General features: G+C 36.0%; 1 pseudogene; it reads left to right on the top strand.

Moving 5' to 3' along the window:
- The first annotated feature begins 272 nt into the window (after positions 1 to 272).
- Positions 273 to 393, top strand: LOC118678009 (annotated as a pseudogene).
- The last annotated feature ends 20,170 nt before the right edge of the window (positions 394 to 20,563 follow it).

The following is a 20,563-nucleotide window of genomic DNA, read 5'->3' as shown; positions in this document are numbered from 1 at the left end:
TGTAGCTCAGTGGTTGAGTGTCACCTATGAACAAGGAGGTCAGTTTGATTCCTGGTCAGGGCATATTCCCTGGTTGGGGCTCATTCCTCAGTAGGGCAGGTGCAGGAGGCAGTTGATCAATGATTCTCTCTCATCATTAATGTTTCTCTGCCTCTCTCTGGAAGCAATAAAAATATATTTAAAAACAAAGAGTTAGAGAATAATATCTAGTAGCTACTCAATATATTAGGATAAAATACACCACAAGTATGCAAGTATTAAAATTTATCTGAGGCCTCCTGGTGCTTACCGCAGGCTGTGTTCTTACACTGACTGTACAGAAATAGGAGGCAGAGTAAACTTACCCCAGCTCAGGCTCTTTGCCTGGTCTGTATTGTGAATGGGGAGACATTGAAAAAAAAAATTCATCTGAGCCTATTGGAATATATTAGTTGGAATCCAACTGTTTATATCACAATAATATTCAACTTGCTTTTGTGGTAAAATGCATACATATAAAATGTAAATAAAACAAATATGATAAAGGAAGTAAGTGTTAATTAACTCTGAAGTTGAAGACAGATTTTCTAAATTAGTTTGCACTAATAGATTATAAATATCTTTGAAGTGTAAATATTTACCTTCAAATTAAATAGATGTTTTATTTCTGGATACATTTATCAGTTGTATATGCTATACAACTTATTTTATTGTAATTCTCTTAAATTAGAATTACATTATCCATATAGAAATTTGGAAATAAATAAGGCTCTTAACTTCAAAAGCTTATCTTTAAAGATTTATTGATAAAATTAATATGTGAAATTATATTTGAAATAATTTAGATTATTGAAACCTATATTTATTGTTTGAAAAGATAATGTAATAAAGACATATTAAATTTTCAAAATGATACAGTAAATATTTTTTCTCACAAACAAAATTTCCTTAAACTTTAAATTTCTGAGATTAATTGTGGATATATTATGCAACTTATAGACATATTTGGACACGTAATTATTATTTTGATTAACTTTCTTGGTCTACCTCTTGGTCAGGATAACCAACAGAGAATTTGGACTGTAACTGAAAGAAAAGTTTCCCTCATTATGTCAATAAATAAAGACTATATTGATAGTGTGGCTGACTCCCAAAGAGAATACAAATACTCATTTTCCAGGATACTATCAGTTAATTTTCTTTTTTTGATTACTTATCCTACAAGAAGGCCCTTTGCACCCACTGTAGCTCAGCACATCTTTCTGGAAAAATGCTTGGCCTCCTAGGAAGGATTAAAATTATGCTATTAGTCAAGGTCAATTTTTCAGTTCATTCACTAATTAATAAAAAGATAATAAATGAGGGGAAATACATTATTTCTACTTTTAATTGTCAGATCTGTATAATTGGAGTCTTCATGCTTAAGAAATTCATGCAAGTTTAAATATAACAAACCAAAGAGATATTGGAGTGATTAAATAAGAAATAACTAAAAATCTTCTTGGAGTTCCTTTTGTTTGATGGTATTTTTCAGGTCAGTAACTTATTTAGTGCTGGGCTCAAGAATATTATTCAACTTTAAGTTAATCCATAATTTAGTGATACAAGCAGTTTGTATTTTCTCATCAAACTAATCAGCTTAATTTAGAATTGAAAATATATCACTCCACATTTTCAAAAATTTCAAATATTTATTGAATACACAGTATTAATTGTGAACATATGTAGTTCATTATCTTTGTATTATAAAATAATACGATAGATTAAATATCGTACCACATTAAAAAATCTAAATAAGAAACTAAATTTTTTATATAAATCTGTCTTGAAATTTGCCACTCAATAATAAAAATTGATGTTTTTTATTTGTTCTAAATTCATCTAATAAAAAGGCAGTATGAAAGTATTATTTAGCATTCAATTCTATTAATTTAAGAACAATAAATAATCTTAGTAGACAAATATAAGTATAAATATTCTTAATTTTTGTTGGAAATAGTAGATAGTAATTACACTATAAAAGAAGCAGCATTGAACAGTGGATGGACTCTGGAAATGGCAGTTATAAAGATGAACACTTTGTCACTACATTATTCTAGTTTAACCATATAATAATGCCACTGAAAAAAATAATGTAAAAAGTGTTCTCTGTCTCTGAATTTCTGTGATTTTGAGTTTTACTCATTGAAAGAGAGCAACAGATTATTTTCTATAAACGTAATAAAATATGCATAACACAGATTAGTTTAAATAAAAGATAATTTAGTCTAGATGCTGTCTCAATCATGGGTGCTGATAATGGCTTGGCCATTAAGAGACAGTAAACATCTTTTAATATGAAATTAGCTTCCTCCTTTTTACCCACCCATTATTTATTTTTAAATGCTTCCATATAGCACAAATATTAATGTGCATTTATAAATAATTAAATATTTATCAAATTTTTCTATGCAATGTCTGTAGTGTAGAAGCATCTAATGTAAATTTTATAATATCAATTATAAACAAAGGCACCAGATTGGCTACTAAACATTTATATTGCAATTATCTTGTGTGGCTGGATAGATTGTGATTAGTTAAACCCTATTTGAATAATGTTAGCTTGAAAATGGTTGTACGTAGGTTGGACAGATACATTATAAATGTCTGGAATAGATGATTTCTTGAAATATAATTATACCTGTTTGTATCAGCGATCTTAACTTGATTCTAAATTTTTAGACAAATCTGAGCATAGTGAAGGGCCTAATAATGTGTCACATAAAGATAAAACAACAACACATACACACACACATGCAAAAAACAAAACCTTGAGATGAAGAGAATTGATACAATGGACTAGAATTGTTGGAAATGAGAACTGCTCATACTGAGTATAGAAATAACATGTCAATAACATCTTTCTCTAGCCATTCTCATTAAACTGATATCATAGACTCAGGATAAAAGCAGTAACAGTATTTTTTCTAAATTTTTATTCTATTTAATTTTTTTGATTTTTAAGTTACAGTTGATATACAATATTATATTACTTTTAGGTCTACAACCCTGTAATTAGACATTTACATAACCTATGAAGGGATCACCCCAATAAATCTAGTATTCATCTAACACCATATATAATTATTACAATACTAGAGGCCAGGTGCAGGAATTTGTGCACAGGTGGGGTCTGGCCAGCCCACCCTGATCTGGTCTGATTGGGCCAGGCCAGCTAGGGGGAAGGGCTGTGAATAGTTGGCAGTCCAGCCCCGCCCCTCATTGGGGTGGGGAAATTGGAGGGGGGAAGGGCCACAGGCTGTTGGCAGGCCAGCTCCGCCCCCTAGTTGAACTCCCAGTTGAATTCCTGGTTGAGGGGACAATTTGCATATTAGCCTTTTATTATATAGAATTATTGCCTATAATTTCTATGCTGTATTTTCATATCCATGATTATTCTGTATGTTTGTTTTTCTTAATCCTTCACTTATGTCACCTCTCATGTGACAACTGTCAACATGTTCTCTGTATCTGTTCTGCTTGTTCATTTATTTTGTTTTTTAAATTCCACATATAAGTGAAATCATCTGGCATTCGTCTTTCTTTGTCTGACTAATTTCACTCAGCACAACACCCTCTAGGCCACCGGTCGCCAACGTTTTGGACATCAGGGAGCACTGGCTGGCGATCCCTGCTCTAGGTCATCCATGATGTTGCAGATGACAAGATTTCATTCTTTTTATGGCTGAATCATATTCCATTGTACATGTGCAGCTTCTTTATCCATTCACCTGTCAATAGACTCAGGTTGCTTCCATATTTTGGTTATTGTAAATAATGGTGAAATAAATATCTGGATTATATTATTTTTTATTTAGTGTTTTTTATTTCTTTAGATAATTTCCGAGAATGGCAAATGCTTTATGTTTTCTTCACACCAGTCCAATAAATCAAAAATAGCAAAATAAGTAATTGTGTATATCTTCAAATGATATAGTACTATTTAATCCTAAGTGATAAGATACAGATTAATATAATGTACCTTTAAATTTTATAATGAACCTTTTGCAAATATTAGACTAAATAAAGGAATTTCTTCTCTCCTTTTGCTTTGAATTGGGTTTATGTTTATTTCTAAAAATCTACAGGTAGGAAAAAATACCCTGAAAGTTTTCCTATAGAGAACACTAAATGTAAGATTGAATTATGCACATCCTATGTTTGTTTATCTTGATATTAAAATTAAATATTTCTTGGTTTACTTCACCCCTCAGTGACATCTCTTGGGGAATTTTAGCATAGATTAAATACAGAATTTTAAAGAGAAAACAGAACTCTATTAGCTTACTACACACTTGCCTTACATTTTTCCTTGTTTTTAGCTCCTGTAAATACCTTTTCTTTGTGTATTTTCTTAAATTTTAAAAACAAAAATTGCATTCTGAACAAGACAGTACCAAATTCATATTATTCAGTCTAGGTTGATATTGGTGGTTGGTATCTGACCAATGTAGGTGAGAAAAAACTTTCAGAAACTGGGTATTTATTGTTTGTGTGTCTTAAAAAAGAGTTTGCAAATCTTCTTGTCTGTATTTTTTTAAGCTTATTGTTGAAAGTATTACATATGTCCTTTTTTTTCTCCCATTGACCCCTTATAGCCAGCTCTTTCATCACTCTATTGTCTGTCCATGGGTTATGCACATATGCATACATGTTTTTTGTTTGATTTTTTCCTACCCACTCACCCATCCCCACCTTCCCTCTGTGATTCTACAGTCTGTTCCATGCTTCTATGTCTTTGGATCTATTTTGTTCAACAGTTTGTGTTGTTCATTAGATTCCACATATGAGTGAGATCATGTGATGCTTATCTTTCTCTTACTGGCTTATTTCACTTAGCATAATACTCTCTAGGTTCTACCATACTTAATCCAGGCAATCAACAATTTTTATTTTTATTATTGCTTTTACATTCCACAAAGTTTAAAGCAGATATACTTTAAAGTAGGAAAAAAAACATTAAATTATTTTTCAAAATGGCAATTTCAGTCAAGCAATAAGTATATAAATAAACATAAACGGATTTGCAAACATTTCTGGAACCCTAAATAGCTAGCATTTAGTCAGTTGGCATTAAGTAGATTAGAAATTAGCTTTTATGTGACACTCCTTAGAACATTTGTTTTGTTTTTAAATGCTCTGCAGGCAAACTTAATTTTGGACATTTCTGGAAGGATCTTACTAAAGTCACATCCACATGACTAATTTATCAAACAAAATATAGCTGAAAATCCATATTTTATTGGGTCAGTCTATAAATGTAAATCTAGAGGCATCAGGAATTTTAGGTTATGATAGGAATCCAAAGCTACCTTTGATTTGGGAAGGACAGGAGGATGGGGAAAAATCATCTCCTAATTTAACTGAAATATTTTTATAATATGTAAAACTATGTACTGCAGGAGAATTTCAATACAATTATATCAAACTATCTAAAATAATTTGCACCCAATTTTTTCATAAATGGTTTAGAGTCATTTGTTTAAAAAATTAATGTGTTTTGTTAATATATATACAGAAATTATTTGCAGTCACTTCATTGTTTGATATATATAACTATATATATTCTATAGGAACCATTTTGTTATATTTAAATGCTGAAGAGGAGGAATCCTAATATATAAAAACCAAGGGTCCATAACTTCCAAAATGAAGGAAGGCTCAACCAAACGCCAGGCTGCGTGGGCAGCAGGCTCCGGTGGGCGGGGATTGGCGAGAAGGCTGAAGTGCTGACCTCTCGGCGAGGCAGGCCTCTCCAGTGGCCACACCTCTCTCTCTCCGAGAGATCAGCAGTTCAGCTCACTCACCAGCGGTCTGGGGTGGCTGTTGATCAGCCCCTCCTCTCTGATTAGGCTCGGAGATAGACCTAGAGACTCTGACTGGCATAGAAACCAACCAACCAGAACCAAATCTGGGTGAAATGCAAGGAGCTAATGGCTGCCTAGGAGGTGGGGCTTCTGATGCTGACTGGCATAGAAACTGACCAATCAGAACCTAATCTGGGTGAACTGTGAAGGCAGAACCAAGGTGGGGGCTGAGGAGGGGTTTTAAGGACAACAGCTATTTGGTATAAGGTGTAAGAAAGTGGTTCAATTTTTTAATGACCGGTTGGGCAGTATAATGCATATGGCTTGCTATCAGTCCAGATATAGGGATTATGTGTTTCTGTCTGCCAAGAGCATCTCCTCCTGCTGAAAAAGGCTCCCCCTCCCATTTAAGCAATTCTATCCTATATATTTTATCTATACTAATAAAAGAATAATATGCTAATTAGATTGGATGTCTGACTTCCTTCTAGACAAAGCCATGGTGGTGGGGGCCCAGGCAGAGGCAGTTAGGGGCGATCAGGCTGGCAGGGGAGGACAGTTGAGGGTGAGATCAGGCCAGCAGGGGGTTAGGGGTGATCAGGCCGGCAGGGGTGGGTAGTTGGGGGTGAGATCAGGCCAGCAGGGGGTTAGGGGTGATCAGGCCGGCAAGGGTGGGCAATTGGGTGTGAGATCAGGCCACCAAGGGAGAGCCATTGGGATTAAGATCAGGTCAGCAGGGGAGGGCAGTTGGGAGCGATCAGTTAGGCAGAGGCAGTTAGGGGTGATCAGGCAGGCAGGCAGGTGAGCAGTTAGGAGCCAGCCGTCCCAGATTGCAAGAGGGATGTCCAACTGCTGGTTTAGGCCAGATCCCTGTCAGATTGTGCCTAAACCAGCAGTCGGACATCCCCCAAGGGGTCCCAGGTTGGAGAGGATGTAGGCTGGGCTGAGGGAACACCCCCCCCCCTCCGTGCACAAATTTTGTGCACCAGGCCACTAGTCTTTCAGAAACATAATGACAATGAGGTAGCTCCTCACACTTGTCAGAATGGCTATCATCAACAAATCAACAAATGACAAGCACTGGTGAGGATGTGGAGAAAAGGGAACCATAGTACACTTCTGGTGGGAAGGCAGACTGGTAAAGCCACTATGAAAAACAGTATGGAGTTACCTCAAAAAATTAAAAAGAAAACTGTTATTTGACTCAATGATCTCACTTTTAGGAATATATCCTAAAGATCCTGAAATACCAATCAGAAAGAATATATGCACCCTTATGTTCACAGCAGTGCAATTTACAGTAGCTAAGATCTGGAAACAGCCTAAGTGCCCATCAGTAAATGAGTGGATATAAAAGCTGTGGTACATTTACACCATGGAATACTATACAGCAGTACAAGAGCAGAATCTCTTACCTTTTGCAACAGCATGGAGGGACCTGGAGAGTATTATGCTAAGTGAAATATGCCAGTCAGAAAAAGACATGTATCACATGATCTCACTCATTTGTAGAATCTAATGAATGAAATAAATTGATGAACAAAATAGATCCAGAGACATAGAATAATGGAACAGACTGACAAATCTCAGAGGGAAGGTTGGGGTAGGAGGTGGGAAGATATCAACCAGAGAACTTGTATGCATATATGATATGCATACCCCATGGACACAGACAATATTGTAGTGCAGACCTGCGGTAGGGCGGGAATGGAGAAAAAAGGGGACATCTATAATACTTTCAACAATAAAGATAAATTTAAAAATAGTTTTGTTTTTTTTTTCCTCTGTGAATAAGCTGCATGAAATTTGAAGATTGCTTGGTGATAAATGAAAATACAGGTACTGATAAATGGTTAGATCAGGGGTTCTTAAATCAGAACCTGTAGACTTGCTGAAAAATAAAATTCTTAGACTCCATTCATCCAGATGGATCAGAATAAATTAGAAATCGAATCAGAATGGAACCAGAAACTCTCGTTAGGTTCTTAGGAACCTCCACTTTAATAAGTATGCCAGAATATTCTAATACATGCTAAACTTTAGAACCACAGATTTAGATACTAAATGCCAGCCTATCAATATCAGCCAAAGAATTCATCTTCACAGTTGTGGTGTAAATAATAAAGGAATTGGTTATTACTTATCCCTGGCCTGGTAGCCCTTGATTGGCACTGTGCTGTTTGAATACTAAGCTAACATAACCATTATGTTTGTCATCAATGTAGTAACAGATGCACTGTATCTGCAGAGAAGATTTGATACTATAAAATCTATTTTACAGATTTAGGTGACTAAATATCTCAGGCTTTACCTATTAAGTCTTGATTTATAGATTATTTTTAGAAAAATTTGTTTGTTCTGTGTCTAATGCTTATTTGTACACATAATTGGTAATCTCTTTGTTCTCTCTCATGCTCATTTCCTACTATTAGGAGCTGTTGGGAATCTGATGATCAATAGTTAATGAACTCTCTTTTTTTGCAAAATATATTAATAGAAAAATCTCTGTATTTTTTAATCAAAAGAACCTTGACTATGCTAAAGCATAGAAAGGCACTCTGTAATTATTAGAGTTTTATATAGAAGATTTTAAAAAAAATGTATTCTGAATAATTGCAACCAGTGGCCTTGACCATAAATACATCCTTGTCACCCCTAGAAAAATTCTCTTTTAATTTAAACTAGTATGCATAGGGATGCTGAGTTGGTAGGATAGATGAAAGTTAGGCCCTCAAGACCAACACAAGTAAGTATAAAAGAAAAAAAACTACTTCAAAAGGAAATTTCTAACACTCCATTCTCATGAGATTATAACTTTTGAGCTCCTCTTACACAGATATTTCTGTTGAGTTTTATCCTTGTAAGGTAAACTGTACAACCCACCCTTTCTCTTCCATGGTAACTAGATGCATTAACATTTTTATGTGATTATTTCATATACATCTAATGATGAAAATATTCTCCATATACCATATATATAAGCTTAAGCAACAGAACAACTGAATAACTGAATGACCGGTCGACCAATTGCTATGACACACACTGACCACCAAGGGGCAGTTGTTCAATGCAGGAGCAGCCCCCTGGTGGTCAATGAGCTCCCACAGTGGGAGCACCGCTCACCTGAACAATTTGCACTAGACGCTGGGCCAGATGCCGGGCTCAAGGCCTACGAGCACAGGTGCAGTGGTGCGAGCCTCTTGGACCTCTGTAGCAGCCCTACTGAGAGGTGGGGGCAGCGGCAGTGGTGGCAGGCACAGCGGGGCCGGGATGAGTGGTAGTGGTGTGGCACCCAACCCAGGCTCCAGCTCCTCCCCAGCTGCGACATGCACTACTACATCCCTCAGGGGATGTCGGACTGCCAGTTTCAGCCTGATACCTGCATGCCAGGGGAACCCACAGTCCGACATCTCCTGAGGTGTTCCAGATTGCTAGAGGGCACAGGCCAGGCTGAGGGACCCAACCTCTGCATGGATCTGTGCACCAGGCCTCTAGTAATTTTAATATTATCTATTTGATAATACATGGTGTTTTTGTCTAAAATATTTAAAAGTATTTTACAGTTTTCTTAATATCTCTTCCAGAGCCTATTCTTATTTTAGAGAAGAAAGCTTACATTGTTCATGGGAGTGAGACATTCATCAAATGTATTTTCCTAATGTATCAATTTGTTGACATGTAAGTAAGAAAAAAAAAAAGAAGAAGAGATGGTTCAACAGTCTGATTTGATAACCTCCCCATTACCTGTTTTCACAGTTTTTATTTTAGCATTTATATTATGGTAAAAATGTTAAAAATTAATTACTAAAATCTATAATTATAAAGTATAGTATCAAATAGGTTTTGTGAAATTACAAAGGCCAATTACATTTTAACATTCAGAGAAGGGGTTTTTTTTAAACCATTTTCTTGGTGAAATTATATTGGGCCTGTTAATCATCTTAGAAAGCAGCTGTTCTAAAACAAATCTCACTGCATATGCAATACATGAGCCTGCGGATTCAGGTCTTTGACTCTTAAAAAAAAAGTCAGTGCAGTATTTTAAAGGGATGTCCAGGAAAATAAAAGTTTTATTCTTGGGGGATAATAGAAGATTTTTTTTCCTTTGAAGAAAAGTAGATTTTACTTTGAGCCTTTCCTTTGGGATGTTTGTTTGAAATGTTAATTAGAATAACTGGTTTAGCAAGGATTAGGACAAGAGCTAAACATCACTGGCAGCAAGATATCTTCTCCTGAGAATCTTTTATGTCTCAGTGATTGCTGTGGTGCTTAAAGTGGATGAAGTTACTGCATACTCGCCAGGAAAAATGTCACAAAGACCACACCATTTGAAAATATACCTTAATATTCACAATTGAACCAGAAACATTTTTTAAATTACTCACTTTAAAAAAGTTAAAAAAAATTAATAAATGAAAGAATACATTACACTAATGTCTTAATTATGATGTTTCTGGGTATTAGATATTTTAAAGCATTTTTTCTAATATGTATCTGCAGAGGCAATACTTTCTTAGTTGCTGAAGGTGAAATGTACCAACTCTGAAAACAATTCTAAATATTTGATTATTAATTCATTTAAGAATTACTGAACCTTTAATATGGGCCATGCATTAAAAAGTACAGAGATAAACCCTGTCTATATGAGGCTTACACTCCATTGCAAGCATAGACATAGTCATAGTATGTCACTTGAATGGAAGTAAGGAGAGTAATGCTATATATGCACATAGAGGTATTTCTAGCATTTCTTGGGAGGCATAAGAAATGTGTTTTTAAGATACTTTTTTTGTTGATTTTTTAGAGAGAGGGATAGAGAGATAGAAACATTGATGAGAGAGAAACATTGATCGGCTGCCTCCTGCACAGTCCCTACTGGAGATTGAGCCTGAAACCTGGACATATGCTCTAACTGGGAATCAAACTGTGATCTCTTGGTTCATGGTTGTCACTCAACCACTGAGCAACACCAGCCAGGCCAGAAGTATTTTTTTGTTTTTTTGTTTTTAATAAGTGACATCGTAAATGAAATATAGAATCTGAGTAAGAGTTAGTTAGGCAAAGAAGGAGATAAGTTGTGCCAGGTAAAGTCATCTTCAAAAGGATCAGCTTAGTCAAGTCTGTGCCAAGGAGAATATACTGTATATCATATTTTAGGAACTGCCAAAAGTTGTATCTGGCTAAAAGGTCATGTTCAAGGTGGGAAGAATGATAAAAATAATTCAAACCATGAGGTTCTAGTTATGGAATCCACACTTCACCTAAAAGCAATGGGATTCCATTAACATATTTTACATAGCAGGAAATGGCATATTAAAAATTATATTGAGCAAAGCAAACTGTACTCCATGTAAGTAGAACAGGTTGAAGATGAGCAATACTGGAGACAGAAAGAACTATCAGCAGACATTTGAATTAAGCTAGTTGAGAGGAAGTGATCTGATTAAAGTAGAAACAGTGAAGAATGAGAATAAATATTTAAGAGATATTAGGAGTTTAAATCAGGATGGCTTATCAATTATTCTGTAGATGCTTGAAAATGTAATAATCAAGAGAACTTGTGATCTACAATCCTATATAATAAAAGCCCAGTGACCGAAATGGTGGAATGACCAGAATGACTAGAATGACCGCAGCCCTCGCCCTGGCCGGCCCTTCCCCCTAGTGGGGACCCCATCAGGGCAGGCTGACCAGACCCCACCCATGCATCAGGCCTCTGTCCTATATAATAAAAGCCTAATCTGCTAAGTGTCCAATCATCTGTTCAACCAATCAAAGTGTAATATGATAATGATATGCTAAGGCTGCTCAACCGCTGGCTATGATGTGCACTGACCACCAGGGTGTAAACATTCTGACTGGTAGGTTAGCTTGCTGCTGGGGTATGGACTATGGGGGGGGTGAGTGAGATGGGCCAGACACACCCTGGAGCCCTCCTGTGGTACCTTCCCAGCCCTAATTGTGCACTGGTGGGGTCCCTCGGCCTGTGTTGCACTCTGTTGCAATCTGTGACCCCTGGGGGATGTTGGAGAGCCCAAACCTGCTCAATGCAGGAGCTCAGCCAGAAGCCCGTCTCACGGCTGGCTAGTGCAGTGGCAGTGGCGGGAGTCTCTCCTGCCTCCATGGCAGTGCTAAGATGTCTGACTGCCAGAGGGCTCCCAGACTGCCAGAGGGCGCAGGCCAGGCTGAGGGCCCCTTCCCCTGAATTCACCAATATAGTGCACCCCAGGCCTCTAGTAGAAATATAAAACCCTACCCTGCCACCACTCCAACCCAACCCGCCAAAGGCTTCTGAAACTTAAAATTACATCACTGATTCAGGCTAGCAGGCCTCTAGTAGAAATATAAAACCCTACCCTGCCACCACTCCAACCCAACCCGCCAAAGGCTTCTGAAACTTAAAATTACATCACTGATTCAGGCTAGCAGTGCAAAGTGTAAAATCTTATTCACACATGAGGAATTTACACCTTTCTCCTTCCCCTAAGACTCTGCATCTCAGAGGAGGCATGCTCCGTGTGGACGGATGTGCAAATGAAAGCTCAGAAAAGTCACTCTGTTGGGGACCTGTGGTGCATCCAGGCAGAGAGACAAACTGATCACCAACAGCCAAGCAACAGCTGGAGCAGCGAAGGCTTGAAGGCGGCTATGGCCGGAGCAGCGAAGGCTTGAAGGCGGCTATGGCCGGAGCAGCGAAGGCTTGAAGGCGGCTATGGCCGGAGCAGCGAAGGCTTGAAGGCGGCTATGGCCGGAGCAGCGAAGGCTTGAAGGCAGCTCTAGCCAGAGCAGTGAAGACTAAAGGCAGCTCTGGCTGGAGCAAAAGCCTGGGTCCCGGGTGCTGGAGGAAAACCGGTACTGGCAGCCAGGGGAAGGGAAGGCCTATTGCATGAATCTTTTCGTGCAACAGGCCTCTAGTATATATATAAAGGAGTAATATGCAAATCGACGGAATGGTGGAACAACCAGAATGACCACTTGACCAGTTGCTATGAGGTGCACTGACCACCTCTCGGTCCCTCCCCACTGACTGGCAAGCTCTGATCGCCTGATGGCAAACTGGGAACCAGAGGTGGGTGGTGGCGGGGGGGAGGGGGGGGGCTGCCAGCAGCAGGGGAAGATGGCCCTGATCACAGGCCAGGCCTAGGCACCATACCCTGCATGAATTTTGTGCGCCAGGCCTCTAGTATATTTATATAGTGTCAAATCTGGGTAAGAATGTAAAATGAATTCCTTTTTTTGTATATAATATATAAAACATATTTTATATTTTTAATATACACACATACTTAAATAGTATTTGAGAGACTTTTCTTTCCCATTAGGTATCAAAATTTGGTGGAATGTATTAATTTTGTGGGTGTGTGGAAAGAAATATGAGTGCTTTTAACAGAATGTCTAATTTTCAGAGAGTCTCAAGGCAAAAGAGTATCTTTTTCACATCTATCTTTATTCTAGATCTTGATGTAAAAAAACAAAAGAAAACAAAAAAACTCCCAACTTATTAGAACCCATGTTAGCCTCTCTCTCACTAAGTTACAGGGCACCCGGGACTCTCACTCTAACAGGGAATTTTGGAATGCAAATAGTAGACCAAGTGAGGTAAATAAAACAAGAAAATGATCGTTAGAGCTAGGTTTATGATGTGTGTTTCAGTGCTATTCATGTAAATAGGGGAAAAGAGCAATAGTTTAGGTGGAGGTAATACTGATGTGGAAATAAAGTTTTAAATGGCTGCTGAATGCTTAGTAGAGGTAGGCAGTAATACAGAAGAGCCTGGAAGTCAGAAAATAAAGTTAAAATGTATATGTAAACTTGAGGATCATCATTAAATGATCATTTAAATGTTATGAAAAGATATCAAATATGGGCAATTATGACTAAATAATATATTAGCAAACTAAGGGTAGGCCTGTATTAGAAAAGAGAGAACTTCAGAAAAGTGTATAAAAGGGGCAGGAAAAGAGGCTAAAATTGAACACTGAGATTTGTCATGTTCATGCAGTAAAGCTTAGGACAGTGATGACAAACCTATGACACACATGTCAGAGGTGACACGCGAACTCATTTTTTTGGTTGATTTTTCTTTGTTAAATAGAATTTAAATATACAAAATAAATATAAAAAATATAAGTCTTTGTTTTACTATGGTTGCAAATATCAAAAAATTTCTATATGTGACACGGCACCAGAGTTAAGTTAGGGGTTTTTCAAAATGCTGACACACGGAGCTCAAAAGGTTCGCCATCACTGGCTTAGGACGAGGGAATGAATGACTGGCCTATACAAACTAATGGTTTGCAATGGGCCTAACTAGCTTGATTATTGACCAAGGTGAATCCTGCACGTCTCCCACTGAGAACTCCTTGGAACATTTCCATAATCAATATTCCTAGCAAACTTTGTTGCAGGTACAAGTCAGACACTTAGCCCAGCTGTGCACACAGACAGAGTTTAGAATATTTAGGTATCTCCTCTGACACTTCATTCTTGTCTCCATTCTCTTATTTTCCCTGCTCTCTGATGATTGCTTTTAGATACAAGGTTCATGTTAGAGTGAGAACACTGCAGTCTGATAATCCTTTCAAATATCCAAATGGGGGATAACAATATGCTGGATTTTTACTATGTTTATTGTTAGGCACGGAAAATAAAACATTTGCGAGATCAATAATTTTATGGCAGAGACAATAAATTATGATGCTTTTTTCATAATTGATAACAAATCCAGGAATTCAGATATAGTGTCTAATGGTCGGGATTAGAACCTGATTGAGTTTGTAATAAGTCTATAAACTTTCCCCACAATCTTGTTTTGGCACTAGCCTATCAGAGGTACATATATGGGGTGGGAGCTACCATATAACTTTGTATGTTCAATGGCAACAATAATTCACACAACATTTGTATGCTAGCCATGCCCTTGTACAACATAACTCTGGAAAATGAAAATAGGAACCTGTGGGAAGATAGCAGAAGTGTCAAGTTATTCATTTGCCCAGGGCACTTTAACAAAGTGAAACAGGAGTGAGGCTCTGGAGCTGTGTACTTTGCTGAACTATTTGAGAGTAAGTTGTGGATATCATGAGTTTTTAAATGACTCATAGTTCAATTTATGTTTCCTCAGAAGAACATTCTCTTAGACAACCAACGTGAAATTTTTAAATTCAGGATATTTACTACTGATACAATATTATTATTGATATAATACAGTCAGTCCATAGTTAAGTTTTATCAAGTTAAGTTGTCCCAAAACATCCATTTAGAGATTAAAAAAAAAATGTTTGGATCCAATCCAGAAACATATATTGCATTTATTAGTCATGTTTTTAGTTTCCTTTAATGTGAAAGAACAGAGCCTCTCTTTACCTTTTTTTTTTTTTGACATTGAAATATTTAAAGAGTACAGACCAATTGAACTATTTCAGAATACAGGCATCATAAATATTCCTAATTTGTGTTTACCTAATTGTTTTCTCATGAAAAATCATCCTAGAAAGCAACCATTTAATTGTTGGGGGCATTATCCCTTTGGTTAGAATAATAAGGAGACAAATGCCTGCAGATCTAATACTCATGGCATCTAAAAACAAATGTTTCTGGGGAAGTAAAAGCAAACATTCTTAACATATCAATTGTCCTATCTCAGAAGTCCAGGATTTTGCAGTAACACCGAGAAATCCAGGGAAGATTTATCTTCTCACATTAAGTGTTCTTTATGTTTTGTGTAATAGCCCTATTTGTATTGATCTGTGAATTCATGAGCATGTAAAAAGCATAAAATGTTCAAGTCAAATATAGCCGTTCATGATCTCCCAATGATTAGCGTGATAGAATATTTGCATTGAGAAAGGCTACAGTGAGTTATTTAGAACACAACTCTATTCAGTCCATATTGTTTCTATGAGGAATAAAGGTTAGGAGCCATGCTAATCCCTGAATAGCTATATCTACCACAGCAGTTTGTTTTTCTCATTATTTTTAATTTTTATGTTAATAAAAAATGCCTATAGTGTTTTCTTATGAAAACTTATTGACATTATTTAGGTTTATTGTTGGGGATGAGATATTACCATTTAAAAGGAAGAAAGGGCGCTGGCCTGGTGACCCAGCTGGTTGGAGCATCATGCTGTACACCAAGACACTGCAGGTTCCATGCCTGGTCAGGGCACATAGCCAGGTTGCGAGTTTAATCCCCAGCTGGGGTGCATATGTGAGGCAACCAATGGATGTTTCTCTCTTACGTTGATGTTTCTCTCTCTCTCTCTCCCTTCCTTTGTCTCTAAAATCAATGGAAATATATTCCCAAAAAATAAAATAATGAAACTTCAAAGAAGGAAGAAAGTAAGGAAAAAAGAAGGAACTCTCTGAACGTTGGCAAGCGGCAGCTTAAAATAAGAGATAGGCTATAATATTCTCAAACATACATAAAAAAATCTTCGCTGAATACCAATAATAACCAGATAAGGCCATTCCATGATAGAATAAAGGTCAGGTCAAGACATTTAGTAATTATTAAAAAGGTACACATTTGTCTTTCTTATCTAATATAAATAACTACTGTTCCATTACCATTGGCAGTTCTAGCTGTACTTTGTGTTTTCCATTGTTCATGCAAAATGTTCTAAAATATTATATTATAAATTATCTGAGCTTCCTGAAAGGATTAATTTTTGAACAAATTTATTTTTCTTAAATTCTTTCTTTAAATGACTCAAAAGAAGTTTAAATGCTATTGCAAGCCCGTCCCACCTCTCTTTTACTGAGATGCTCCAAGCTTCTCTATGGTGTGTATTCCCCTTGCAAGCTAAAAAACCTGACTTTGAACATAGTTTCTGCTGGTTTTTGTCTGGGGGGACAAAGCATAAATTTCCAGGGAGAAGAAACAGCAAGAGTAAAGGATCTGATATAAAAGTAAGCTTGAATATATCAGGAAAAGGAGAAAGTATATGTGATGGAGGGAATGTAAATGATGCAAAAAGCAGTAAGAGATGAGTTCAGAGTAACAGGCAATGACCAAATAAATTAGGGGTAGAGCCTGGAAATAATAATAATAATGACTTTGAAACTTACTCTAAAGGATTTTGAGTAAAGTACTGATATTTATTATAAGTTTTAATAAAATTACTCAAATCTGTATTGAAAATACTATGAAAAGACACAGGCATATAATCAAGGAATTCAGCTAGGAGGCTAATGTGGTAATACAAATGGATTAGATCAGATTCTAACAGTTGTAATGGAGACATATTTAAAGTTAGTAATAAATATTTATTAGTTTTTATATCCCACTTTTAAGAACATAAAATTCTAATGAATTGTTCTCATTTTTCTGTAAAAGAACAAATGGGGGGCATTTATTTTGAAAATTTATACAGATATTATTGTAGTTAACAGAGATAACGAAGATGAAGTGATTCCAAGTTTTTAAAATTTTGGACAATTTAATAATGTATTGTTATAAACTAGTAATAGTTTCATCTTTATTAAAGTTTACAAATTGAAACTGTTTCTTTAACTTGGACAAAATAGTCTTAAACTTTCAAAGAATCTCTAATCCAATGGGATAAAGTAAAATTATTCAGCACATCCCATAAGATCTTCAATTATCAGTTTTCAATCTATTGTCCTGGCTTATCCTTGGTAATCCTTGACTGTTATTCCCAATACCATCATCCACCAAGTCCTATAGAGCTCTTACCTGCACTTCTTTTCTTTTCAAAAAAGTTCATGCCCCTTTACAACTATATGCCAATAGCTATACTATTTTTCTTTGCTTAGAATAAGAACACTTAAATATTTTTTAGAGAAATGTTATTGAGTTGTAACATATATCTAATATGGCACACAAATCTTAAGTGTACACTTTGTTCTAATTTTACAAAATGGGCATACCTATGTAACCACTACTCTGATTAAGCTATAGAAACTATCACCACCTTGAAGCCTTTTTTGTACCACTGATAAGGCTCTATCTCTTCCACAACCTCAATCAAAGGCAGCCACAATTCTGATGCCTATTAACTATTTTTAAAATTTGTCATTGTTGAAAGTATTACATATGTCCTTTCCCCCCTCCCCCAATGACCCCTCTTGGCCCATCCCTAACCTTGCCCCAGGCCTTCAAGCCCCTATTACCTGTGCCTATGGGTTATGTTTATAGGCTTACAAGTTCTCTGATCTCCTCTCTCCCACACACTTACCCTCGCCTTCCCTCTGTGATTTGACAGTCTGTTCCATGCTTCTATGTCTCTGAATCTATCTTGTTTAACAGTTTATGTTGTTCATTAGATTTCACCTAAGAGTGAGATCATGTGATACTTGTCTTTCTGTGATTGGTATATTTCAATTAGCATAATATTTTTCAGGTCCCTCCATGGTGTCTCAAAGGGTAAGAAATTATTCTTTTGTACTGCTGCATAATATACCTTGGTGTAAATGTACCACAGCTTTTTTATCCACTCAACTACTGATGGGAACTTGGGCTGTCTCTAGATCTCAGCTATTGTAAATTGTGTTGTTATGAACATAGGGGTACATACATTCTTTCTGATTGGTGTTTCGGGTTTCTTAGGATATATTCGTAGAAGTGGGATCACCAGGTCAAATGGTAGTTGCATATTTAATTTTTTGAGGAAACTCCATACTGTTTTCCATAATGGCTGCACTAGTTAGCATTCCCACCAGTAGTGTACCAGGGTTTCCTTTTCTCTACATCCTAGCCAGCACTTGTCATTTGTTGATGGTAGCCAGGTGTGGAATGATACCTCATTGTCGTTTATATTTGCATCTCTCTGATGATCAGTGACTTTGAGCATTTTTTCCTATGTCTCTTGGCCTTCTGGATGTGTACTTTGGAGAAGTATCTGTCTAGGTCCTTTGCCCATTTTTTAATTGGATTGTTTGCTCTCTTTCATTAAGTTATAAGAGTTCCTTATATATTTTAGAAATTAACCCCTTGTCATATGTATCATTGCCAAATATGTTATCCCATAGAGTGGGCTCCCTTTTAATTTTGTTGATGGTTTCTTTTGCTGTGCAGAAGCTTTTTATTTTGATGTAATCCCATTTTTTTTTTTAATTTTCTCCTTAGTTTCCTTTGCCCTGGGAGATGTATCTGTAAACATATTGCTAATAGAAATGTCTGTGATTTTGCTGCCTATGGTTTCTTCTAGAATTGTTATGGTTTCACAACTTACATTTAAGTCTTTTATGCATTTTCAGTTTATTTTTGTGTATGGTGTAAGTTGGTGGTCTAGTTTCATTTTTTTGGCATGTATTTGTGCAATTTTCCCAACACCATTTATTGAAGAGACTGTCTTGACTCCATTGTATGCTCTTGCCTCCTTTGTCAAATATTAATTGAATGTAATGTCTTGGGTCGATTACTGAGATGCCTGTTCTTACACCAGTACCAGGCTGTTTTGAGTACAGTAGCTTTGTAGTATAACTTGATATCTGATATTGTGATCCCTTCAACGTTGTTCTTCTTTCTCAAGATTGCTGCAGCAATACAGGGTCTTTTTGGGTTCCATATAAATGCGTGGAGTATTTGTTCTAAATCTGTGAGATATGCCATTAGTAGTTAAATAGGGACTGCATTGAATCTATAGATTGCTTTGGGTATTATGGAAATTTTAATGATATTAATTATACAAATCCATGAACATGGTGTATTCTTCCACTTGTTTATATCTTCCTCTGTCTCTCTTTTCAGCATCCTGTAGCTTTCCAAGTACAAGCTTTTACCTTCTTGGTTTATTCCTAAGTATCTTAACTTTTTTGTTGCAATGGTAAATGGGATTGTTAGCTTTCTCTTTCTGATAATTCATTATTGTTATTTAAAAATGCCATCGATTTCTGAGTGTTAATTTTGTATCCTGTTATATTGCCAATTCATTTATTAAATCTAGTAGTTTTTCTTTGGAATTTTTAGGGTTTTCTCTATAGAATATCATTACATCTGCGGATAATGAAAGACTTACTACCTCCTTTTCAATTTTAATGCCTTTTATTTCTTCTTATTTTCTTATTGCTGACTAGGACTTCAATATTATGTTGAATAAGAGTGGTGAAAGTGAACATTCCTATCCTTTTCCTGTTATTAGGGGAAATTGGCTTAGTTTTTGCCTATTGAATATCATATTTGTTGCGGGCTTGTTAAACATGGTCTTTATTATGTTGAGGTATGATCCCTCTATTCCCACCTTTTGAGAGTTTTTATTAGAAATGGGTGTTGGATTTTGTTGAATGCTTTTTCTGCACCTTTTGATATGAACATGTGATTTTTTTCATTCAATTTGTTTTGGCAATATTGTACCAGCCTTGTATCCCTGAATTGTGCCCTGAAAACAATTGATCTAGAGTGTGCAAAATTAACAAGTAGATTCCATTTGAAAGAGTAAAATATTCTTTTTTTTATATTAAACATTAATTTATTTATTTACACATTCACTATGCAGACTCTTACTGAAAGAGTAAAATATTCTTAATAAAATATCATTGCATTTGATTCTAGAAAGAGAATATCATGTAGAAAATATTTGTATTTGATCTTTCAATTCAATTTCTATGTAATACTTTTACTTAAAATACATATTTCTTTTTTCTATGTTAATTCAGGTATATTAATAAAAATGACTGATTAGCAAAGAAAAAGTTTAAACCTATCAATTTTTTGTTATTTCTGATTTTTTATTTGAGAGTATTCTTTTAATTTATCAAAGTAATCCTTTGATAAA

This window comes from Myotis myotis, unplaced genomic scaffold (genome assembly GCF_014108235.1).
Source record: "Myotis myotis isolate mMyoMyo1 unplaced genomic scaffold, mMyoMyo1.p scaffold_m19_p_2, whole genome shotgun sequence".
Lineage (NCBI taxonomy): Eukaryota > Metazoa > Chordata > Mammalia > Chiroptera > Vespertilionidae > Myotis > Myotis myotis.
The sequence above is the reverse complement of the archived record's forward strand: the minus strand, read 5'-3'. Positions and strand labels throughout refer to the sequence as shown.